Genomic DNA, 16,518 nt, shown 5'->3' with positions numbered 1-16,518 from the left:
TGACTTGGCAAAGTATTAAGTAAGCCAGGGGGAGGCACCGCTGCCGTTTGGAATGTCGAGGTCTTCTTATTTGGTTGGATCTGGCTTCCACTCCCTACTTGCTGATAAGGGGTGGTTGTGGGGGGTTTCCCTTGATATGTCCTTGCCTCGGCGGAGGCATGGTTGTAAGCATGTGCCATCACCTCAGAGTAAGTCTTCCAAGTGTTGGCATTGATCATGTACTTAAAGAAACAATCACGTAGGCCTACCGTGAAGGCCTTGAAGGCGATCTTGTCATCTGCCTCAGCGCAACGAGAATATTCATGGCTAAAATGACCAGCATACTCTCGTAGTGACTCGTCCGGCTTTTGGCGAATAGTGTACAAGTCATCTGCAGAATGCAAGCAATCGGTCTGGACGATGTGTTGAGAGACAAACAATTTCCTCAGTTCCTCAAATGAGTCTACTGTCTTAGGTGGAAGACGGCAATACCAGTTTAGAGCTCCGCCAGAGAGGGTGGAGGGGAAGAGAAGACATCGTTCTTCGTCAGTGTGCATCTGATATGCCATGGTGGACTCAAAGAGATTAAGGTGTTCAATTAGGTTCTCCCTTCCAATATAGAGTTGTAAACCAAGCTTTTGTTTTGTCTTCGCTTGAAAGGGGGTGTCGATGATCCTCCTTGTGAGAGGGCCAGGCCTGGGTTGGTTCCAGTCAGGTATCTCGGCCTGACGTTCGGCCTTCAACTTGTTTACTTCCTTAAGGAGTTGTAGGACAAGAGGGTCTTGAGTGGAGTCATGAACCACTGGGATTTTCTTTTGTAATTCTCCATCGCCTCTTGGAAGTAGGAAAGTTTGAGCAAGGGCGTGTGATTTTTCCTTGGACTCGCCGTACTGACTTCTAAGGCGAGTCTGTCGGAATACCTCAGAGTCTCCTGTACCTTCATGTTCCTCTAGGACATGTCGTTCCTTCCCTAGATTGGCAGCTGGCTTGGGTCGTGGGAGGGGACCAAGTCTTTCATTAACCCTTGGGTCATTGATCTTCGAGCATATGTGGAAGGGATTCTCTCGACGTTGCTTTAGGAAGTCTCGGCAGTCACGATAAACAACTTTCGATCCTTCCAACCCTTCTGCAATGAGGTGTCTTCCTCCATTTCTCCTGCTTCGGGTCGAAGCAGCTGGGTTGAGAGAAGTCTCATGTTGATCAATGTTTTGATGATTAGCTCGCTCCTCATCAGGGATATCCATGTCGAATGAAGGTGACCCTCCATGTTAGGGGGCACCCAGATGATGGTTGATGTCCATAAGGGCAACAAGCTTGCGTGTTTGAGTACGCATAGTTTCATGGAGCGTCTCAAAGAGCTTCTCATACTGCTCCTGGAGGACCTTATTCTTCATTGCTATCTTGTTGTTTTGAGCTTCTAGCTCATCGACTTTAGCTTAAAGAGCAACCCTCTTTCCTTCATTCTTTCGTTGCTTCGCACTAGGTGCAAGAGGGGTGTCATTCTGTGTGATGTGGCTTCCTTCGCTCCCCATGTTGGTGTTGGAAATGTGCCCTAAAGCCAATCATGTGATGATACTTTACGGACATTTCACATGTTAAACTAATCTAGTTTTACATATAAAGGGCAAAAATTATTGTTTGAGCCGTCTTATATAAATGTTATATGCTTAAACGATAAAGTCCAAGGAATATGTGATTGGGAGAATGTAATCTAATGAAGTTAGATTCATGAGACCATTCTTTCGTAGACACATCCTAAACGTTCCTGATCATAGGATTGCCAATTGGGCATTGACAGTCCGTTAAGATCAGTACGTACTATGTCTTCTCTCAGGGAGAGTGATCAGTCTCGAATCATTGGTGTGTGTGACATCAAGACAAGTACGGTAGGTGCTCAATAGAGAATGAGTTCACTGAACGCGATCAACGAAGAGTTCTCATATTCCATGTCACATGAGAACTCATGGTTGGGATAATGCAAAGTAGTCCTTTGACCTGAGGCATCATAGTTGTCTTGTGGTTAAGTCCTTGATCTTTGATTATGTCAAAGTCACTCCATCAGGAGGGTGTCCACGGCATCGTTGGGGTCAAGCCACTTAGCTATGGAGACAAGTGAATGCGCAACAAGGGATCTCTAACCTTCAAATCGTTTGAGGGAGAATACTCTATGATATGATTTGAATCTCTGGCCAGAGTATGAATGAGATTTGGGAATGCGTTCCTAATCACATTCAAGGTAATCATATAAGCACAAGACACACATTGGATAGTAGACATGAGAAAATAAACTATCAAACCAAACAATGTGGTCAAGAGTATTAGATTAGAGAAAGACCGTATTGCATTTGTAATCCCGAACTGAATAGGTTCTCTAACCTCTTCTGATTAGCTTGGGTAACCATGATATGCTGCTAGGTGTCACTCATGGTTTGTGGAAGCCCTAAACGTGTGTAATCACTAAAGGGAGAATTGAAAATAGTTTCAATTCACAATCGATGTAAAATGGTTTTAATCGCCCACTACCTCGCTAAAAGGAACCTAATGGATCGCACACCATAAAAGGTAGAGATTGGAGATTAAACGGAAATGAGTAAGAATGATTAAATGGTTTAATCATTTATTTATGGCAAGGATTAATTAATATGTTAATTAATCAAACGAATAAGTTCGTTAAATGACTTCGGGATAGTTTTGGACCTTAAGGCCCAATGGGCTTCGAACGTCAAGCCCATTAACTTAAGTTGTATGACAATTTAATGAATAAAGATTCATTAAAGCCCAAAAGCCCAAAAATCCCTAAATGGCCAGCCATATGGAATGAATTAGGGTTTTGGTTATTTAGGTCACTTAAAGAAGTGACTATATAAATGACTTTATAGCCAAATATTCATTAAGGATTAAAAAAGGGTTTATTTTTGGGGAAAATTGGTGAGAATTGTCTCTCCATTTCTCTCTAAAGAGGCCAACACCTTGGAGGGTACATCTAGCAATCCTACTACTCCAAGGTCACTCATTTCTTCTACAATCTAACCTTGGTGAAGAGACTTAGAGGTTCTCAATTTTGGGAACTTAGAGAACCTATTCTTCCATCCAAATCCATGGATCTAAGAAGCAAGGAATGAAGGCCCTATCTCTTTGGGTGATTAGCCTTTGCTTATGCAAAGAGGAATCTACAAAGGTATTAATTTTAACTCACTTTGTTTTGAGTTGATTATTGGTTCACCAATCTACTAGGCTTTGAATTTCATGGTAATGTTTTGTTTTTGAGTGCATACAAGCATGATTCCGCCTTTAATTGTTAATTGCATGCTATATGATGTTGCTCAAATGAACATGTTTTCACAAAATAATTCCTTCAGTTGGAGAGGGATGCCTGGTCAAAAAAGAGTGTACGAATGGTGGAAACTAGCTTGACAAAGTTGAAGAGAGTGGGAATAAGTGTCGTTTCCCACAGACGGCGCCAAATGTTGATGCACAAAATCAGTGAGGACTTTGGTACAACAGAAAATGTTAAGTTTGTGACCTTCGCTAGATTGCTCTGGCCACTAGTGTGAATAAGTATGTAAATGGATAGGGACAGGGAAGCAAACATAAGATGTACGTGGTTCACCCAGATTGGCTACGTCCACGGAGTAGAGAAGTTCTCATTAATTGTGAAGGGTTTACATAAGTACATAGGTTCAAGCTCTCCTTTAGTGAGTACTAGTGAATGATTTAGTACAAATGACATTAGGAAATATTGTGAGAGAATGATCTCTATTTATAGAAGAGAGTTTCTAGTTTCATTCTGACATTGACACGTGTCATGTTGTGATTGGCTTCTGATGTTGACACGTGTCGTGCTATGATTGGTTTCTGATGTCGACACGTGTCGCGCTGTGATTGGCCTCCTGGTTGGAGGGAAACTCTTCTGGGTTCTGAACGGTATAACGTTGACCGGTGTTCAGTAGTTTCGGGATTGGTCAAGTATGGTACAAACAATATGATTTATACAAAGTCATTTACAATATTAACGGTTTCAATGATAAACACGAAGTTTTGTAAATCGGTCATAGAAGTATTTTGAGAAACTCCTCTTCGTCCTTTAAGTAGCCAAGTTAATTCCTTATAAATCTCACTTTGTTATATCGTAAATCTTGCTTTGGAGTGAATGTTTTAGGGAAGTTTTGTACGTACTGCTGGATAAGAAAATATTATCTGAACAGAAGCATAGTGTTAATTAATGTGTTTGGTATGTAGTTTAGTGATCAGTTATGTCAATAACTAATAAGCTAAATGTTACATCTCTCTAGAATCTATGGATGAGTTTTTTCAAACTGAATGGGACACCCTTCAAGCGTATGTGCTTGAAAAACTCTATGTTTACAAAAGCCAAAGCTTTTTCTTTTGATCAAAGAAAGCCAAAGCTTACGCTTGAAAAATAGACAATGTCATGGGAGGTGATTTTCACATATTCATTTCAGTTTCTCACATATCTCTTTTAATTTATGATCATTGAATTAAATATCAAACGAAAGTAATAGACATAATTTAATAGGGCCGTAGGAGAAGTTAAAATGAGTGTGTGTTTTTTGTGGCTTATTTAACTGACAAAGAATAGAGGGGTGCGGCAAAAGAGAGAGAGAGAGTGGGGATTTTTCTACGTGTGATGATCTTGTTGGAAGTTTTGAGACTCTTGTCCCATATTGGTGAAAACAAGATTCCAAAGTACCTTTATATACTTTTTGTCTTCTACAATATTAGTTATGTGTTGGACCACTTGGAATGGGAATTGAGGCTTGGGCCACCATTTCTGTGGATTGGGCTTGATGATTATACCATAATATTAATATTAATTAATCAAGACAAGGGCCTTGGGCCTTGGGGCCTAAGAATTAAAATTAATCTGATCAATTAGTTTTAATTTCGAATTAAGTTTTTAATTAAATTAATTAAAAACGTTTTGATTAAAGATACAACCTTTTGTAAAGAGTTGTAAAGCTTCAGATACATCCAAAAGGTATTTGAAGAGGTATGAAAGAGCCTATATAACTGGAGTCCTCAGTTCATCATCTATAATCCTTTCTTCTTCCTTTTCTTCCGTACAAACTTTCCAGAGAGAGTAAACACACAAAGCAATTCGCTAGAATTCTATAATCCAGTGTGGGTTGTAGGATTAGGTAGTTGTATCCTGGTCGAGCAGACGTTGTAGAACCACAAGCACAAGAGTGGGACAGAATTACTGTTCGAAGGACATAGCTTTTACGCTAGCCTCTACCTTCTGTAATCAAGTTAGTACTTTTGATATTCTCATATTTAATTTTCTGTAGTCGTTGTGTATCATTCTGTATTGCAAGTATTTTTTAGTAATAAAGTATAAATATTTCAAGTTCTGTATTTCTGTTTCTAAATTGTTCTCCAACAATCTTCGAACAGTATGGAACAATCTGGAACTAAACCTATTTCTGAGAAGCCTGAGAAATTTAAGGGCGGAGACTTCAAACGATGGCAGCAGAAAATGCTGTTTTATCTGACAACCTTAAATTTGGCTAATGTTATGCACCAGACTGAACCTACTGCAGATGGAGAAAATATTTTTTCTGCAGAAACTTTGACGGCTATAGATGCCTGGAAACATAATGATTTCCTCTGCAGAAACTATATTCTTAATGCATTAGATGATTCATTGTATGATGTCTACGTGGTGTGCAAAACAGCCAAGGAACTGTGGGAATCACTTGAGAAAAAATATAAAACCGAGGATGCTGGTTCAAAGAAATTTGTCGTGGGCAAATTTTTGGACTACAAAATGGTGGATTCCAAGTCCGTTGTCTCTCAAACTGAAGATCTCCAGAAAATCATCCATGACATTCATGTTGAAGGGATGGTAATCAATGAGTCTTTCCAAGTGGCGTCCATTATCGAAAAACTGCCACCTTCTTGGAAAGAGTTCAAGAGTTATCTCAAGCACAAACGAAAGGAGATGACCCTTGAGGATCTCATTGTAAGGCTGAGAATTGAGGAAGATAACAGAAAGAATGAGAAGGGCCTGGTTTCGAGTATGAAAGCCAAGGCGAATGTTGTTGAAGGAAGTTCATCAAAGCAAAGGCCAAAATTCCAGAAAACTAAGAAGAAGGAAAGCCACTTTATCCCTGGTGCGAAAGGCAAAGACTTCAAGAAAATCAAGGGAAGTTGCTGGGTTTGTGGAAAGCAAGGCCATAGGGCTCAAGAATGTCGCCATCGAAGGGATCAAGGTCCTGGAAATCAAGGCAACAACAACCGCGCAAACCTGATTCAAAACAATGTGGATGCCCTGGGTGCAATGATTTCTGAAATCAACCTTGTATCTGACCATGCTGATTGGTGGATAAATACCGGTGCAACTCGCCATGTTTGTGGTGACAGAAATATGTTCTCTTCGTACCAGAAAATAGAGGGAAACGAGCAGCTGTTTATGGGAAATGCATCCTCATCTGTTGTGGCTGGAATAGGGAAGTGTGTTCTGAAATTCACTTCTGGAAAGGAATTGACCCTTCTTGACGTACTGCATGTCCCCGATATAAGGAAGAATCTTGTTTCTGGTCCTATCCTTAGTAATAAAGGATTCAAACTAGTTTTTGAGTCCAATAAGTTTGTATTAACGAAAGGGGGAATGTTTGTGGGAAAGGGTTACCTTGCTGATGGATTATTCAAACTCAATGTACTTGCTAATGCTATGAATGAAATAAATAATGCTTCTGCTTATATTGTTGATTCGTCTAATTTATGGCACTCTAGGTTAGGACATGTAAATTTTCGTTCTCTTTTTAGAATGCATAATTTAGGTTTGCTGCCCAAAATTGATTATCTAGATAATGCTAAATGTGAAACTTGTACAGAATCGAAATTTGCAAGTCAAAGCTTTAAATCGGTGCATGAAAAATCCAATGATTTGTTAGATTTAATTCATAGTGACTTGTGTGATTTTAGATCATATCCAACTCGTGGTGGAAAGAATTATTATGTAACATTTATAGATGATTTTAGTAAGTATTGTTATGTTTATTTACTTCATAGCAAAGATGAGACCTTGGATATGTTTAAGACATATAAGGCAGAAGTTGAAAATCAACTTAACAAGAAGATTAAAGTCTTAAGGTCCGATAGGGGAGGAGAATATGAGTCTCATGCTTTTGCTGAATTTTGTGCCACACATGGCATAATTCATCAAACAACAGCCCCCTATACACCACAACAAAACGGTGTTGCCGAAAGGAAAAATAGGACTTTTAAAGACATGATTGTTGGAAATATGCCCTGAAAGTCAATGTTTGGAAGAAATCTTTCAGGACAAATGAATCGATGTATGGATGATTCTTATACATCAAATGGCAAAGACACGAATTAGGACTATCTCAATTAACGATATATGTCCTAAATAGTGTATCCATGGACAATGGATCGATTGAAGAAGTAATCTAATGATGTTAGACTACAGAGACCTTCTTCACATAACCATTGTGTCCAAAAGGTTCCTGGTCGTTGGATTGTCAGAGGGATACTGACAATGCGTAGACCGGTACATACTATGTCTGCTTCAATTCGAAGGATGGAAAGTCTCATCCCATTCGTGTTGTGACACTAAGACAAGTATGTAGGTGCTCATTAGGGGAATGAGTTCACTGAACACAATCGAACGAGAGTACTTGCATGGAGGTCTACTCACATGTCAAGCAAGTAACTCTAATGGTTGGAAAGATGTAAGTAATCCTTAGACCTGAGGCATCGTCGTTGTCTTGTGGTTAAGTACTTAATCTTTGATTATGTCAAAGTCTCCCCATTCGAGGGTGTCCACGGCATAATTGGGGTTAAGCCACTTAGTCATGAAGGCAAGTGTATGCGTAACAAGGAATCTCTAATCCTCGATAAGAGAGGAAGAATACTCTAAGATATGATTCGGGAATCTTCGGCCGAAGTATCGAGCGTATTGAATGGAAAGCGTTCCTATACGACTCAAATGAATCATATATGAAGGAATAATCACATTAGGGGTTTGACATGATATATCCATACCCTAATGATGTGATTGAGAGTATTGTATTAGAGAATGATTGAATTACATTGTAATTCCAACTGACTAGGTTCTTCGAATAAACTTCTACATTAGCTTGGGTAGCTATGACATATGGTTAGATGTCACTCATAGCTTGTGAGTTCTTCTAGATGATTAAATGTAGTCGTCAAAGAAGAAAGGTGAATTAAAATGAAGTTTTAATTCACTAAGTGATTGAATTAAATATAAGCAATTGGATTGATGCCAATCACCTCACTGCCTTGCTAATTAGAACCTAAAAGATTGTTCACCAAAACACTATTGTGGTGAGTAACTAATGGATGATGGAAACAATTAATTGGATTAATTATGTGTTGTGATTAATTTAGAAAAGTCTAAAGAAATCATAAAAGCGATAAAGATCGTTTTGGGCTTAAAGAAACGTTCGGGTTTAATTGGGCCCATTGGGCTTTTATTCAAGCATTGGATGACTTGAAATAAATGAAAGCCCAAAGCCCAAACAACACAAAGAGGGCCGGCCATATTATGTGGGGAAGGAGAGATATTTAGTCAAGTGTTGACTAGGTTTTCTTTTGTCTATATAAGGAACTTTATAGTGATAAAGTTCATTAGGGTTTTTGAAGTGTTTAAACAACAAAGAGGCAAAAGAAAAAGCTCTCTAACACATCAAAAGGCCGGCCACCATTGGGGTGTTTTAGCTAACAATCTTTCACCCTTTTGGTTATTCCTTCATCCTTCTCACTACACTAGTGGGTGAGGATCTTTAGAGGTTTCCTACTTTGGAAACTTGAAGAGAACCTAGGAGCACTCATTCTTTCAAAGTGGAGGAGACAAGGAGGGAAGCTAGGCTCAAGGATTTCAAGGAGCAAAGGGATTGGAGGTGGTCCATCCTTGGTCTCAAGTCTAGATCAAGAGGTATAAGACTAACCTTCACTTTGTTCTTAATTATATAATTTGTTTTGATGCATTATATATAAACCTATGAACCTTGAAGGGGATTTGCATGACTATAGCTTTGATAATATGTTATAAATGCTTCCGCTGCTTTCGTATATCATAATTGTTTTGGATATGCATGATAGTCATTTAGAAATCCCATACATGAATCTCATAGATTTCCCTTCAATGATCAATTCTATGTTGAATAGTTCTGGACTTCCACACAATTTGTGGGGTGAAGCTTTACTTACTGCAAATAAAATTTTGAATCGAATTCCACCTAAAACGAGAAAGGAGTCACCATATGAATTATGGAAAGGAAGAACCCCTACGTTTAAATTGCTTAAAGTGTGGGGTTGTCTGGCAAAAGTACAAGTCCCATTGCCAAAGAGAACAAAATTAGGGCCTAAAACTATAGATTGTGTTTTTATTGGTTTTGCATCTAATAGTTCAGCTTATAGATTCTTAGTTTTTCATTCCGAAGTAAGTGATATACATGTTAATACTATTATAGAATCTATAAATGCAATATTTTTTGAGGATGTTTTTCCATACAAAATAGGCAAGTCTAATTTATTGAAAAAGAGAATACATGATGATGTATCTGAGGTTATAAATGAACCTAGAGAACATGATGATGGTTCAACTTCGTCTAGAGTTCAAGAAGAAGAAGAACTTGAACCTAGAAGAAGTAAAAGGACAAAAATCCGAAAGGACTTTGGGCCTGATTTTGTGACTTTATTAACCGAGACAGAACCTTAATCATTCAAGGAGGCCATGTCCACTCCTGAAGCTCCATTTTGGAAGGATGCAGTTAACAGTGAGATAGATTCCATTATGCAAAATCATACATGGGAATTAGTCGATTTGCCCCCTGGCAATAAGCCAATTGGGTACAAATGGATCTTTAAGAAGAAATTAAAACCAGATGGTACAATTGACAAATATAAGGCTCGTTTGGTAGCTAAAGGATACCGTCAAAAACATGGTTTGGATTTCTTTGATACATACTCACCTGTAACGAGAATTACTTCAATAAGATTATTGATTGCTATAGCTGCACTCCATAACATGGAAATACATCAAATGGATGTAAAAACTGCATTCTTAAATGGAAACTTAGATGAGGAAATATATATGGAACAACCCGAGGGGTTTGTAGTTAAAGGTAAAGAACACAAAGTGTGTAAACTTGTGAAATCGCTATATGGGCTTAAACAAGCTCCAAAGCAATGGCATGAAAAATTTGACCATGTTCTGATCACACACGGTTTTAAGATAAATGAGTGTGATAAGTGTGTCTACACAAAAACTCAAAATAATGCTTGCGTTATGTTGTGTTTATATGTAGATGATATGCTTATAATGGGAACTAACAAAGAGATAATACATTGGACCAAGAAGATATTGAAATCAAGTTTCGATATGAAAGATCTTGGTCTAGCTGATGTGATTCTTGGTATAAAAATCAAAAGAAACCAAGAAGGTTATATTCTTACGCAATCCCATTATATAGAAGCAACACTTAGAAAGTATGGTCATTTGGAAAGTAAAGATGCAATTACTCCTTATGATGCCAATAGCAAACTAAAGAAAAATAGTGGTGATGCTATATCTCAACGTGAATATTCACAAGTCATTGGAAGCCTTATGTACATTATGAATTGTACAAGGCCTGATATAGCTTACTCAGTAAGTAGACTGAGTAGATATACATGCAATCCTGGGCATGATCATTGGGAAGCTTTAATTCGAGTATTGAGATACTTAAAGCATACAATAAATTATGGATTGCATTATACAAGGTATCCTCCTGTGCTTGAAGGATTTACTGATGCGAATTGGATATCGGATAGCAGTGATACGAAATCCACAAGTGGATATGTATTTACTTTAGGAGGAGCAGCAATATCTTGGAAATCCTCCAAACAAACGTGCATAGCCCGATCAACAATGGAATCGGAATTTATAGCCCTCGATATGGCTGGAGGAGAAGCTGAGTGGCTAAGAGATTTTTTGGAAGATGTTCCCATATGGCCTAAACCTGTAACGGCAATATGTATACACTGTGATAGTTTAGCTGCACAATATCGAGCTAAAAATAGTGTATACAATGGGAAGTCTAGACAAATTAGACGAAGACATAACACAATAAAGCAATGGCTCTCTAGTGGTGTAATTTCTATTGACTATGTCAAGTCAAAAGATAATATTGCGGATCCGCTTACTAAAGGCTTATCTAGAGAGCAAGTTAAGCATACATCGAGGGGAATGGGTTTAAAGCCAATAGAGTAAAATGAAACTGCCAAATGGAAACCTAACCTAGTTGATTGGAGATCCCATGGTCTAGGTTCAATAGGCCAACTGGTTTGGCTAGATTCAAGAAGAAACACACTTACATACCCATTCCTATGATGGAAGAAGTGTGGTGACTGCTGATGAGTATAGGATACATTAGTTTAATGATATTGATACTTGTAAGTCAAGTGGAATAGTAGCAGCCTATTCTTAATCAATATCACCTATATGAGAGAAAATGTGGGGTCGCATTTATGAGAATTATATGGCTACATTCTCTAAAGCTCTCATGAATCCAGGATTTGTTCAGGACCAAAATGAACACAAACGTATGAATTTGCGATGTGTTGGTGTGGCATATGTTTTGCTTATTGTCTTAGTTTACTGGGGAGATGAACAGTTCAAGATTTTATATTCACTGCGTCATCTAGTAAATCCGATAAGTATATACTAAGGTAGATTCAAGTCCAAAAGACACCTTTCCTGATGTATGTCACATCTATTGTTTACTCTCGTATCTTAGTTTCTCTAAGACTAAATAGTCGTCTCAAAATGTGGGGTATTGTTGGAAGTTTTGAGACTCTTGTCCCACATTGGTGAAAACAAGATTCCAAAGTACCTTTATATACTTTTTGTCTTCTACAATATTAGTTATGTGTTGGACCACTTGGAATGGGAATTGAGGCTTGGGCCACCATTTCTGTGGATTGGGCTTGATGATTATACCATAATATTAATATTAATTAATATTAATTAATCAAGACAAGGGCCTTGGGCCTTGGGGCCTAAGAATTAAAATTAATCTGATCAATTAGTTTTAATTTCGAATTAAGTTTTTAATTAAATTAATTAAAAACGTTTTGATTAAAGATACAACCTTTTGTAAAGAGTTGTAAAGCTTCAGATACATCCAAAAGGTATTTGAAGAGGTATGAAAGAGCCTATATAACTGGAGTCCTCAGTTCATCATCTATAATCCTTTCTTCTTCCTTTTCTTCCGTACAAACTTTCCAGAGAGAGTAAACACACAAAGCAATTCGCTAGAATTCTATAATCCAGTGCAGGTTGTAGGATTAGGTAGTTGTTTCCTGGTCGAGCAGACGTTATAGAACCACAAGCACAAGAGTGGGACGGAATTACTGTTCGAAGGACATAGCTTTTACGCTAGCCTCTACCTTCTGTAATCAAGTTAGTACTTTTGATATTCTCATATTTAATTTTCTGTAGTCGTTGTGTATCATTCTGTATTGCAAGTATTTTTGAGTAATAAAGTATAAATATTTCAAGTTCTGTATTTCTGTTATTTCTGTTTCTAAATTGTTCTCCAACAGATCTCCCTACACAGGCTAAATGCAAGACATTGTTGTAGTGCACAGGCTTAGAAAAGCGAGAAAAAACAGATCATATGTATACCGTTGAAGCTTGAAATTTGTATGTTCGAATGTGGGCGTGTTGAAGGGGTTACAAAGGACATGTTATTGCTGCTATTTCTTAAGTTTTAATCAGTGTTAGGAAGTGGTTGACAAACATTTGAATCGCCTGGGAACCTTGGTTGAATGGCATGATTATCCACCATGGCCTCATTGGGTTGAAGGTTGAACGTCGTAACTCGTAATCTATTTTTTTGAGTTCAGATGTTTAATTTCCAGAAGTCGAAGAGGAGCAATTTTCGTTTTATGTACTTATCTTTTGTATTGTCAAAATGGTAGCAGCAATTTATATTTTAGTTCCTTCCACTCTTCAGTTCCTTTAATGTAGATAATATCGTTTAGTGTACGTTTTATGTACAATATTGCAAACTTATTATGAGGTTAAGCCTACCCACTTACTTTAGTGTAAATAATATCGTTTGTTTCAAAAAAAAAAAAAATACACAACTACCTTATCTGTTTTTTAAGTGCTACTTTATAAACAGAAAAATGAACCACCGAATCAATGTAAGAGTTTCTCCTCAATGAGGCCCAAGTAGGCGCCTGTCTTTATCGACCCCATGAAGAAAATTATTAGATCCGCCATTGGCCTCTAGTTACCTTATAATTACCATTGATTATCAATAAGCAAATCAGGCTTCTAATCGTCTCTTGGACAATGAGGGTGGAGCTTTGAGAATTGGGTTTCTAAATAGAATAATGCTGCTACTCATGCTTGACGAGGAGCTCATCCTCAAAACATTTTATACCCGATGCACAAAACTTTTGTTTATAATCGGAATCAGTCATGATTTAATCGCTTTAAAATATTAATTGTGCAAAAAAAAAAAAATCAATTAAAACTAAGATTTTTTTTTTTTGTAACAAATAGATGTACGGTTTGTAATGCTTTTGATGAGTAGATTTTATATTATATATTTTACCCTAATCTTAGTATATTTTGGTTAATATTTTGGAAGAATTTTGATACTTTGAATTGTATTTTCAATATAGGACTTTCGATTTCCTCTGGAGCAAAACAGGATCAAATGGATGAATTTTGGAGTAATTCTAGTTGGAGGACGTTCGTGAGTCACTTAGCTTGATCGTATCAAAATTTGGGATTTTTCCACCAAGCGGTTATTTTCTGACGATAAAATAAATGAGCGATATGCGGTGCTGGAAAATGACGTTTCTGGGCTTAAATTGCGCTTTTGGAGCCCAAGATGACCTCAGATGGGTTTGTGGCCTTCTGGAGAAGTGTTCAGAATATTCTAAACATTAAATCCACCTATATTGGGCCAGTTTTAGAGCAGCTTATGGGTCCAAAATGTGGCTGTTTAGATTTTAGGCGAATTTTACCATTTAATTTAGGATTATGTTTCCTATTTTATTTGATTATTAATTTTAGTTTCCTAGGGGAATAAAGGACCTGTTTTTAGGGTTTGTGTGGGGGCTTGACAGATTTATTGCTTGGCCATCTACCATATTTCTCTACGCTTTATTTTATGCAATTTTGGAGACAGAGAAAATTATTAGGGTTTTGGAGATTTTCTACTTGAATATGTTTTCAATCATTTTCTTAATAATATTTTCTATGATTTCAATTATAAATATGCGTAACTAATTTCTTTTGCTAGGGTGAAGCCTTGAGCCTTAGCATGAATATGTGATTTTTATTTAATTGCTTATGATTGATTGCATGCATACTTTGAATTGTTAATCACCGGGATAAAAACTATATAATTATCTTAATGCCTGATCACCATTAGGATCTTTAGAAAAGTAATTTGATGCAATTTTGGTGGAAGGTTCCCTGAAATTGACGCTGGCTTCTTGTGATTAATAATTGTAATTTCACTTAGGATGAACATCACGTCTTAAGGGTTGCATGGTTTTTCAGGGTTTTCATAAAGCATAATGAGTCTTTCATGTTCAGATTTGATCCGAACGTCCGGACGGGCTGCATGTTAGATATACGTTATATGTTGGAGGTTCCAAGTAGATTATAAATTAGGAAAACCTAACCTTCAAAGTAGCATGTGTAGATCATAAGTAATTGGTAAAAGTTCATAGGATTGCTAGGTGATGGTGGAACCCTAGTGCTTTCTTAATTTGATTTCTCCCAAAACTGTTTTCTTTTCCCTCTAGTTTTAATATTGCAGATTGTCTTATCTTTAATAGTTAAATTCGTTTTTAATTTAAGTAGGTTATAAAATTAATCATCTCAATTTCTACTTTACAATAATTAATTGGAATTTGATATGTTTTGAATTATTTAATAATCCCTGTGGAGAACGACCTTGCGAGATTTGTTTATACTACAACAACCTTGTGATTCTTGCAAGTATAATAGGAGTTTTTAGCCCGTTCACATGAGTAGTAAAATCCGTATCAGCTTTTATCGAATCCGTCCATTTGTTTTTATACAATTAAAAAACTAAATGATCTCACTGATATGATCTATTCAAAGTGATTTACATTATTAATGATTTCAATGATAAATACAAAATTTCGTAAATCGATCTCCTGTTTAGATCATATCCAAAGTTAATTCCTTGTAAATAAACTCCCACTCCCTCACTTTTTTATATCTTAAATCTTGCTTTGGAGTGAATGTTTTAGAGAAGTTTTGTCCGTACGGTTTGATAAGAAAACAATATGTGAACAGAAGCATAGTGTTAATTTTATACGTGTTTAATTAATGTGTTTGGCATATAGTTTAGTTATCAGTCATGTCAATAACTAACAATCTATGGATGAGTTTTTTCAAACCGAATGGGACGCCCTCCAAGCGTAAGTGCTTGAAAAAACTATATTTTTACTAGGGCCAGGGCCGGCCCAGGCCCAGTGCAGAAGGGGCGACCGTCCAGGGCCCAAAAAAATTAGGGGCATCAAAATTATTAGGACGATATATTTATATATGTTTTTATAAGAGTATAAATTTATAAAATTTGATTCAAAGACAGAGAAATTTAACTAGAAGTGGTGGTTTGTCATTTGAAAATAATAAGGAGGTCATGTGTTCAAAACACCATGTGTGCTTATTTACTTTCTTTTTTTTCACAAATTTCGTTTTATAAGAGTATAAATTTAGAAAATTTGGTTAAAGGATAAAGAAGTTTAATTAGAAACAATGATTTTTGTTGTTTAAAATTAACAAGAGGTCCTAAGTTCGAAATGCTATGTGCATGTTTATTCTTTTCAATTTTTACAAATTTTTGTTTGGTTGGTAATTTATTTTTAGTTACTATCTAGTAACTATGTGGGTTGTTATTTTTAAATATTCGTTTTAATTCAAGTCTAATATTCAACAAAGAATAATACGTAGACCAAATTTGCAAATTATATGACGTGTCATCAAAATGTTTAATTTAGTAAAACTCGAAAACATCATTATTTTTTAGTCCCATATTGACAAGGTTAGTAAATAAGAAAAAAACAATTTATTCAAAAACACATTCAAAGTTCAAATGGAAAACAAAACTCATCATCTATCTTCTTGTAAGCCCGAAGTTTTTTTGTTTCCCTCTCTCAATACAAAATAAATTAGTTTTTCTATGTTTCTAAATTATTGAGTTTGAAGTGTTTTTCTAAGTATAATTTTTTCGATGTCTTATGTGTGAAAATAAATAATTTTCTTACATGAAGTTAGGGTACTTTTTTTTACGTCGTCCCGGGCCTCAAAAGTCTCTAGACCGACCCTGACTAGGGCCAAAGCTTAATGTTTGAAAAATAGACAATGTTCCCTGAAGGTGAAGGGTGATTTTCACACATTTATTTTTTGGTTTTCACACATTTTTTTTTTTTAAATTTATGATCATTGAATTGAATAAATCTAATGAAGTTAGACATAATTAA

The sequence above is a fragment of the Malus domestica genome, chromosome 15, assembly GCF_042453785.1.
Source record: "Malus domestica chromosome 15, GDT2T_hap1".
Lineage (NCBI taxonomy): Eukaryota > Viridiplantae > Streptophyta > Magnoliopsida > Rosales > Rosaceae > Malus > Malus domestica.
The sequence above is the reverse complement of the archived record's forward strand: the minus strand, read 5'-3'. Positions refer to the sequence as shown.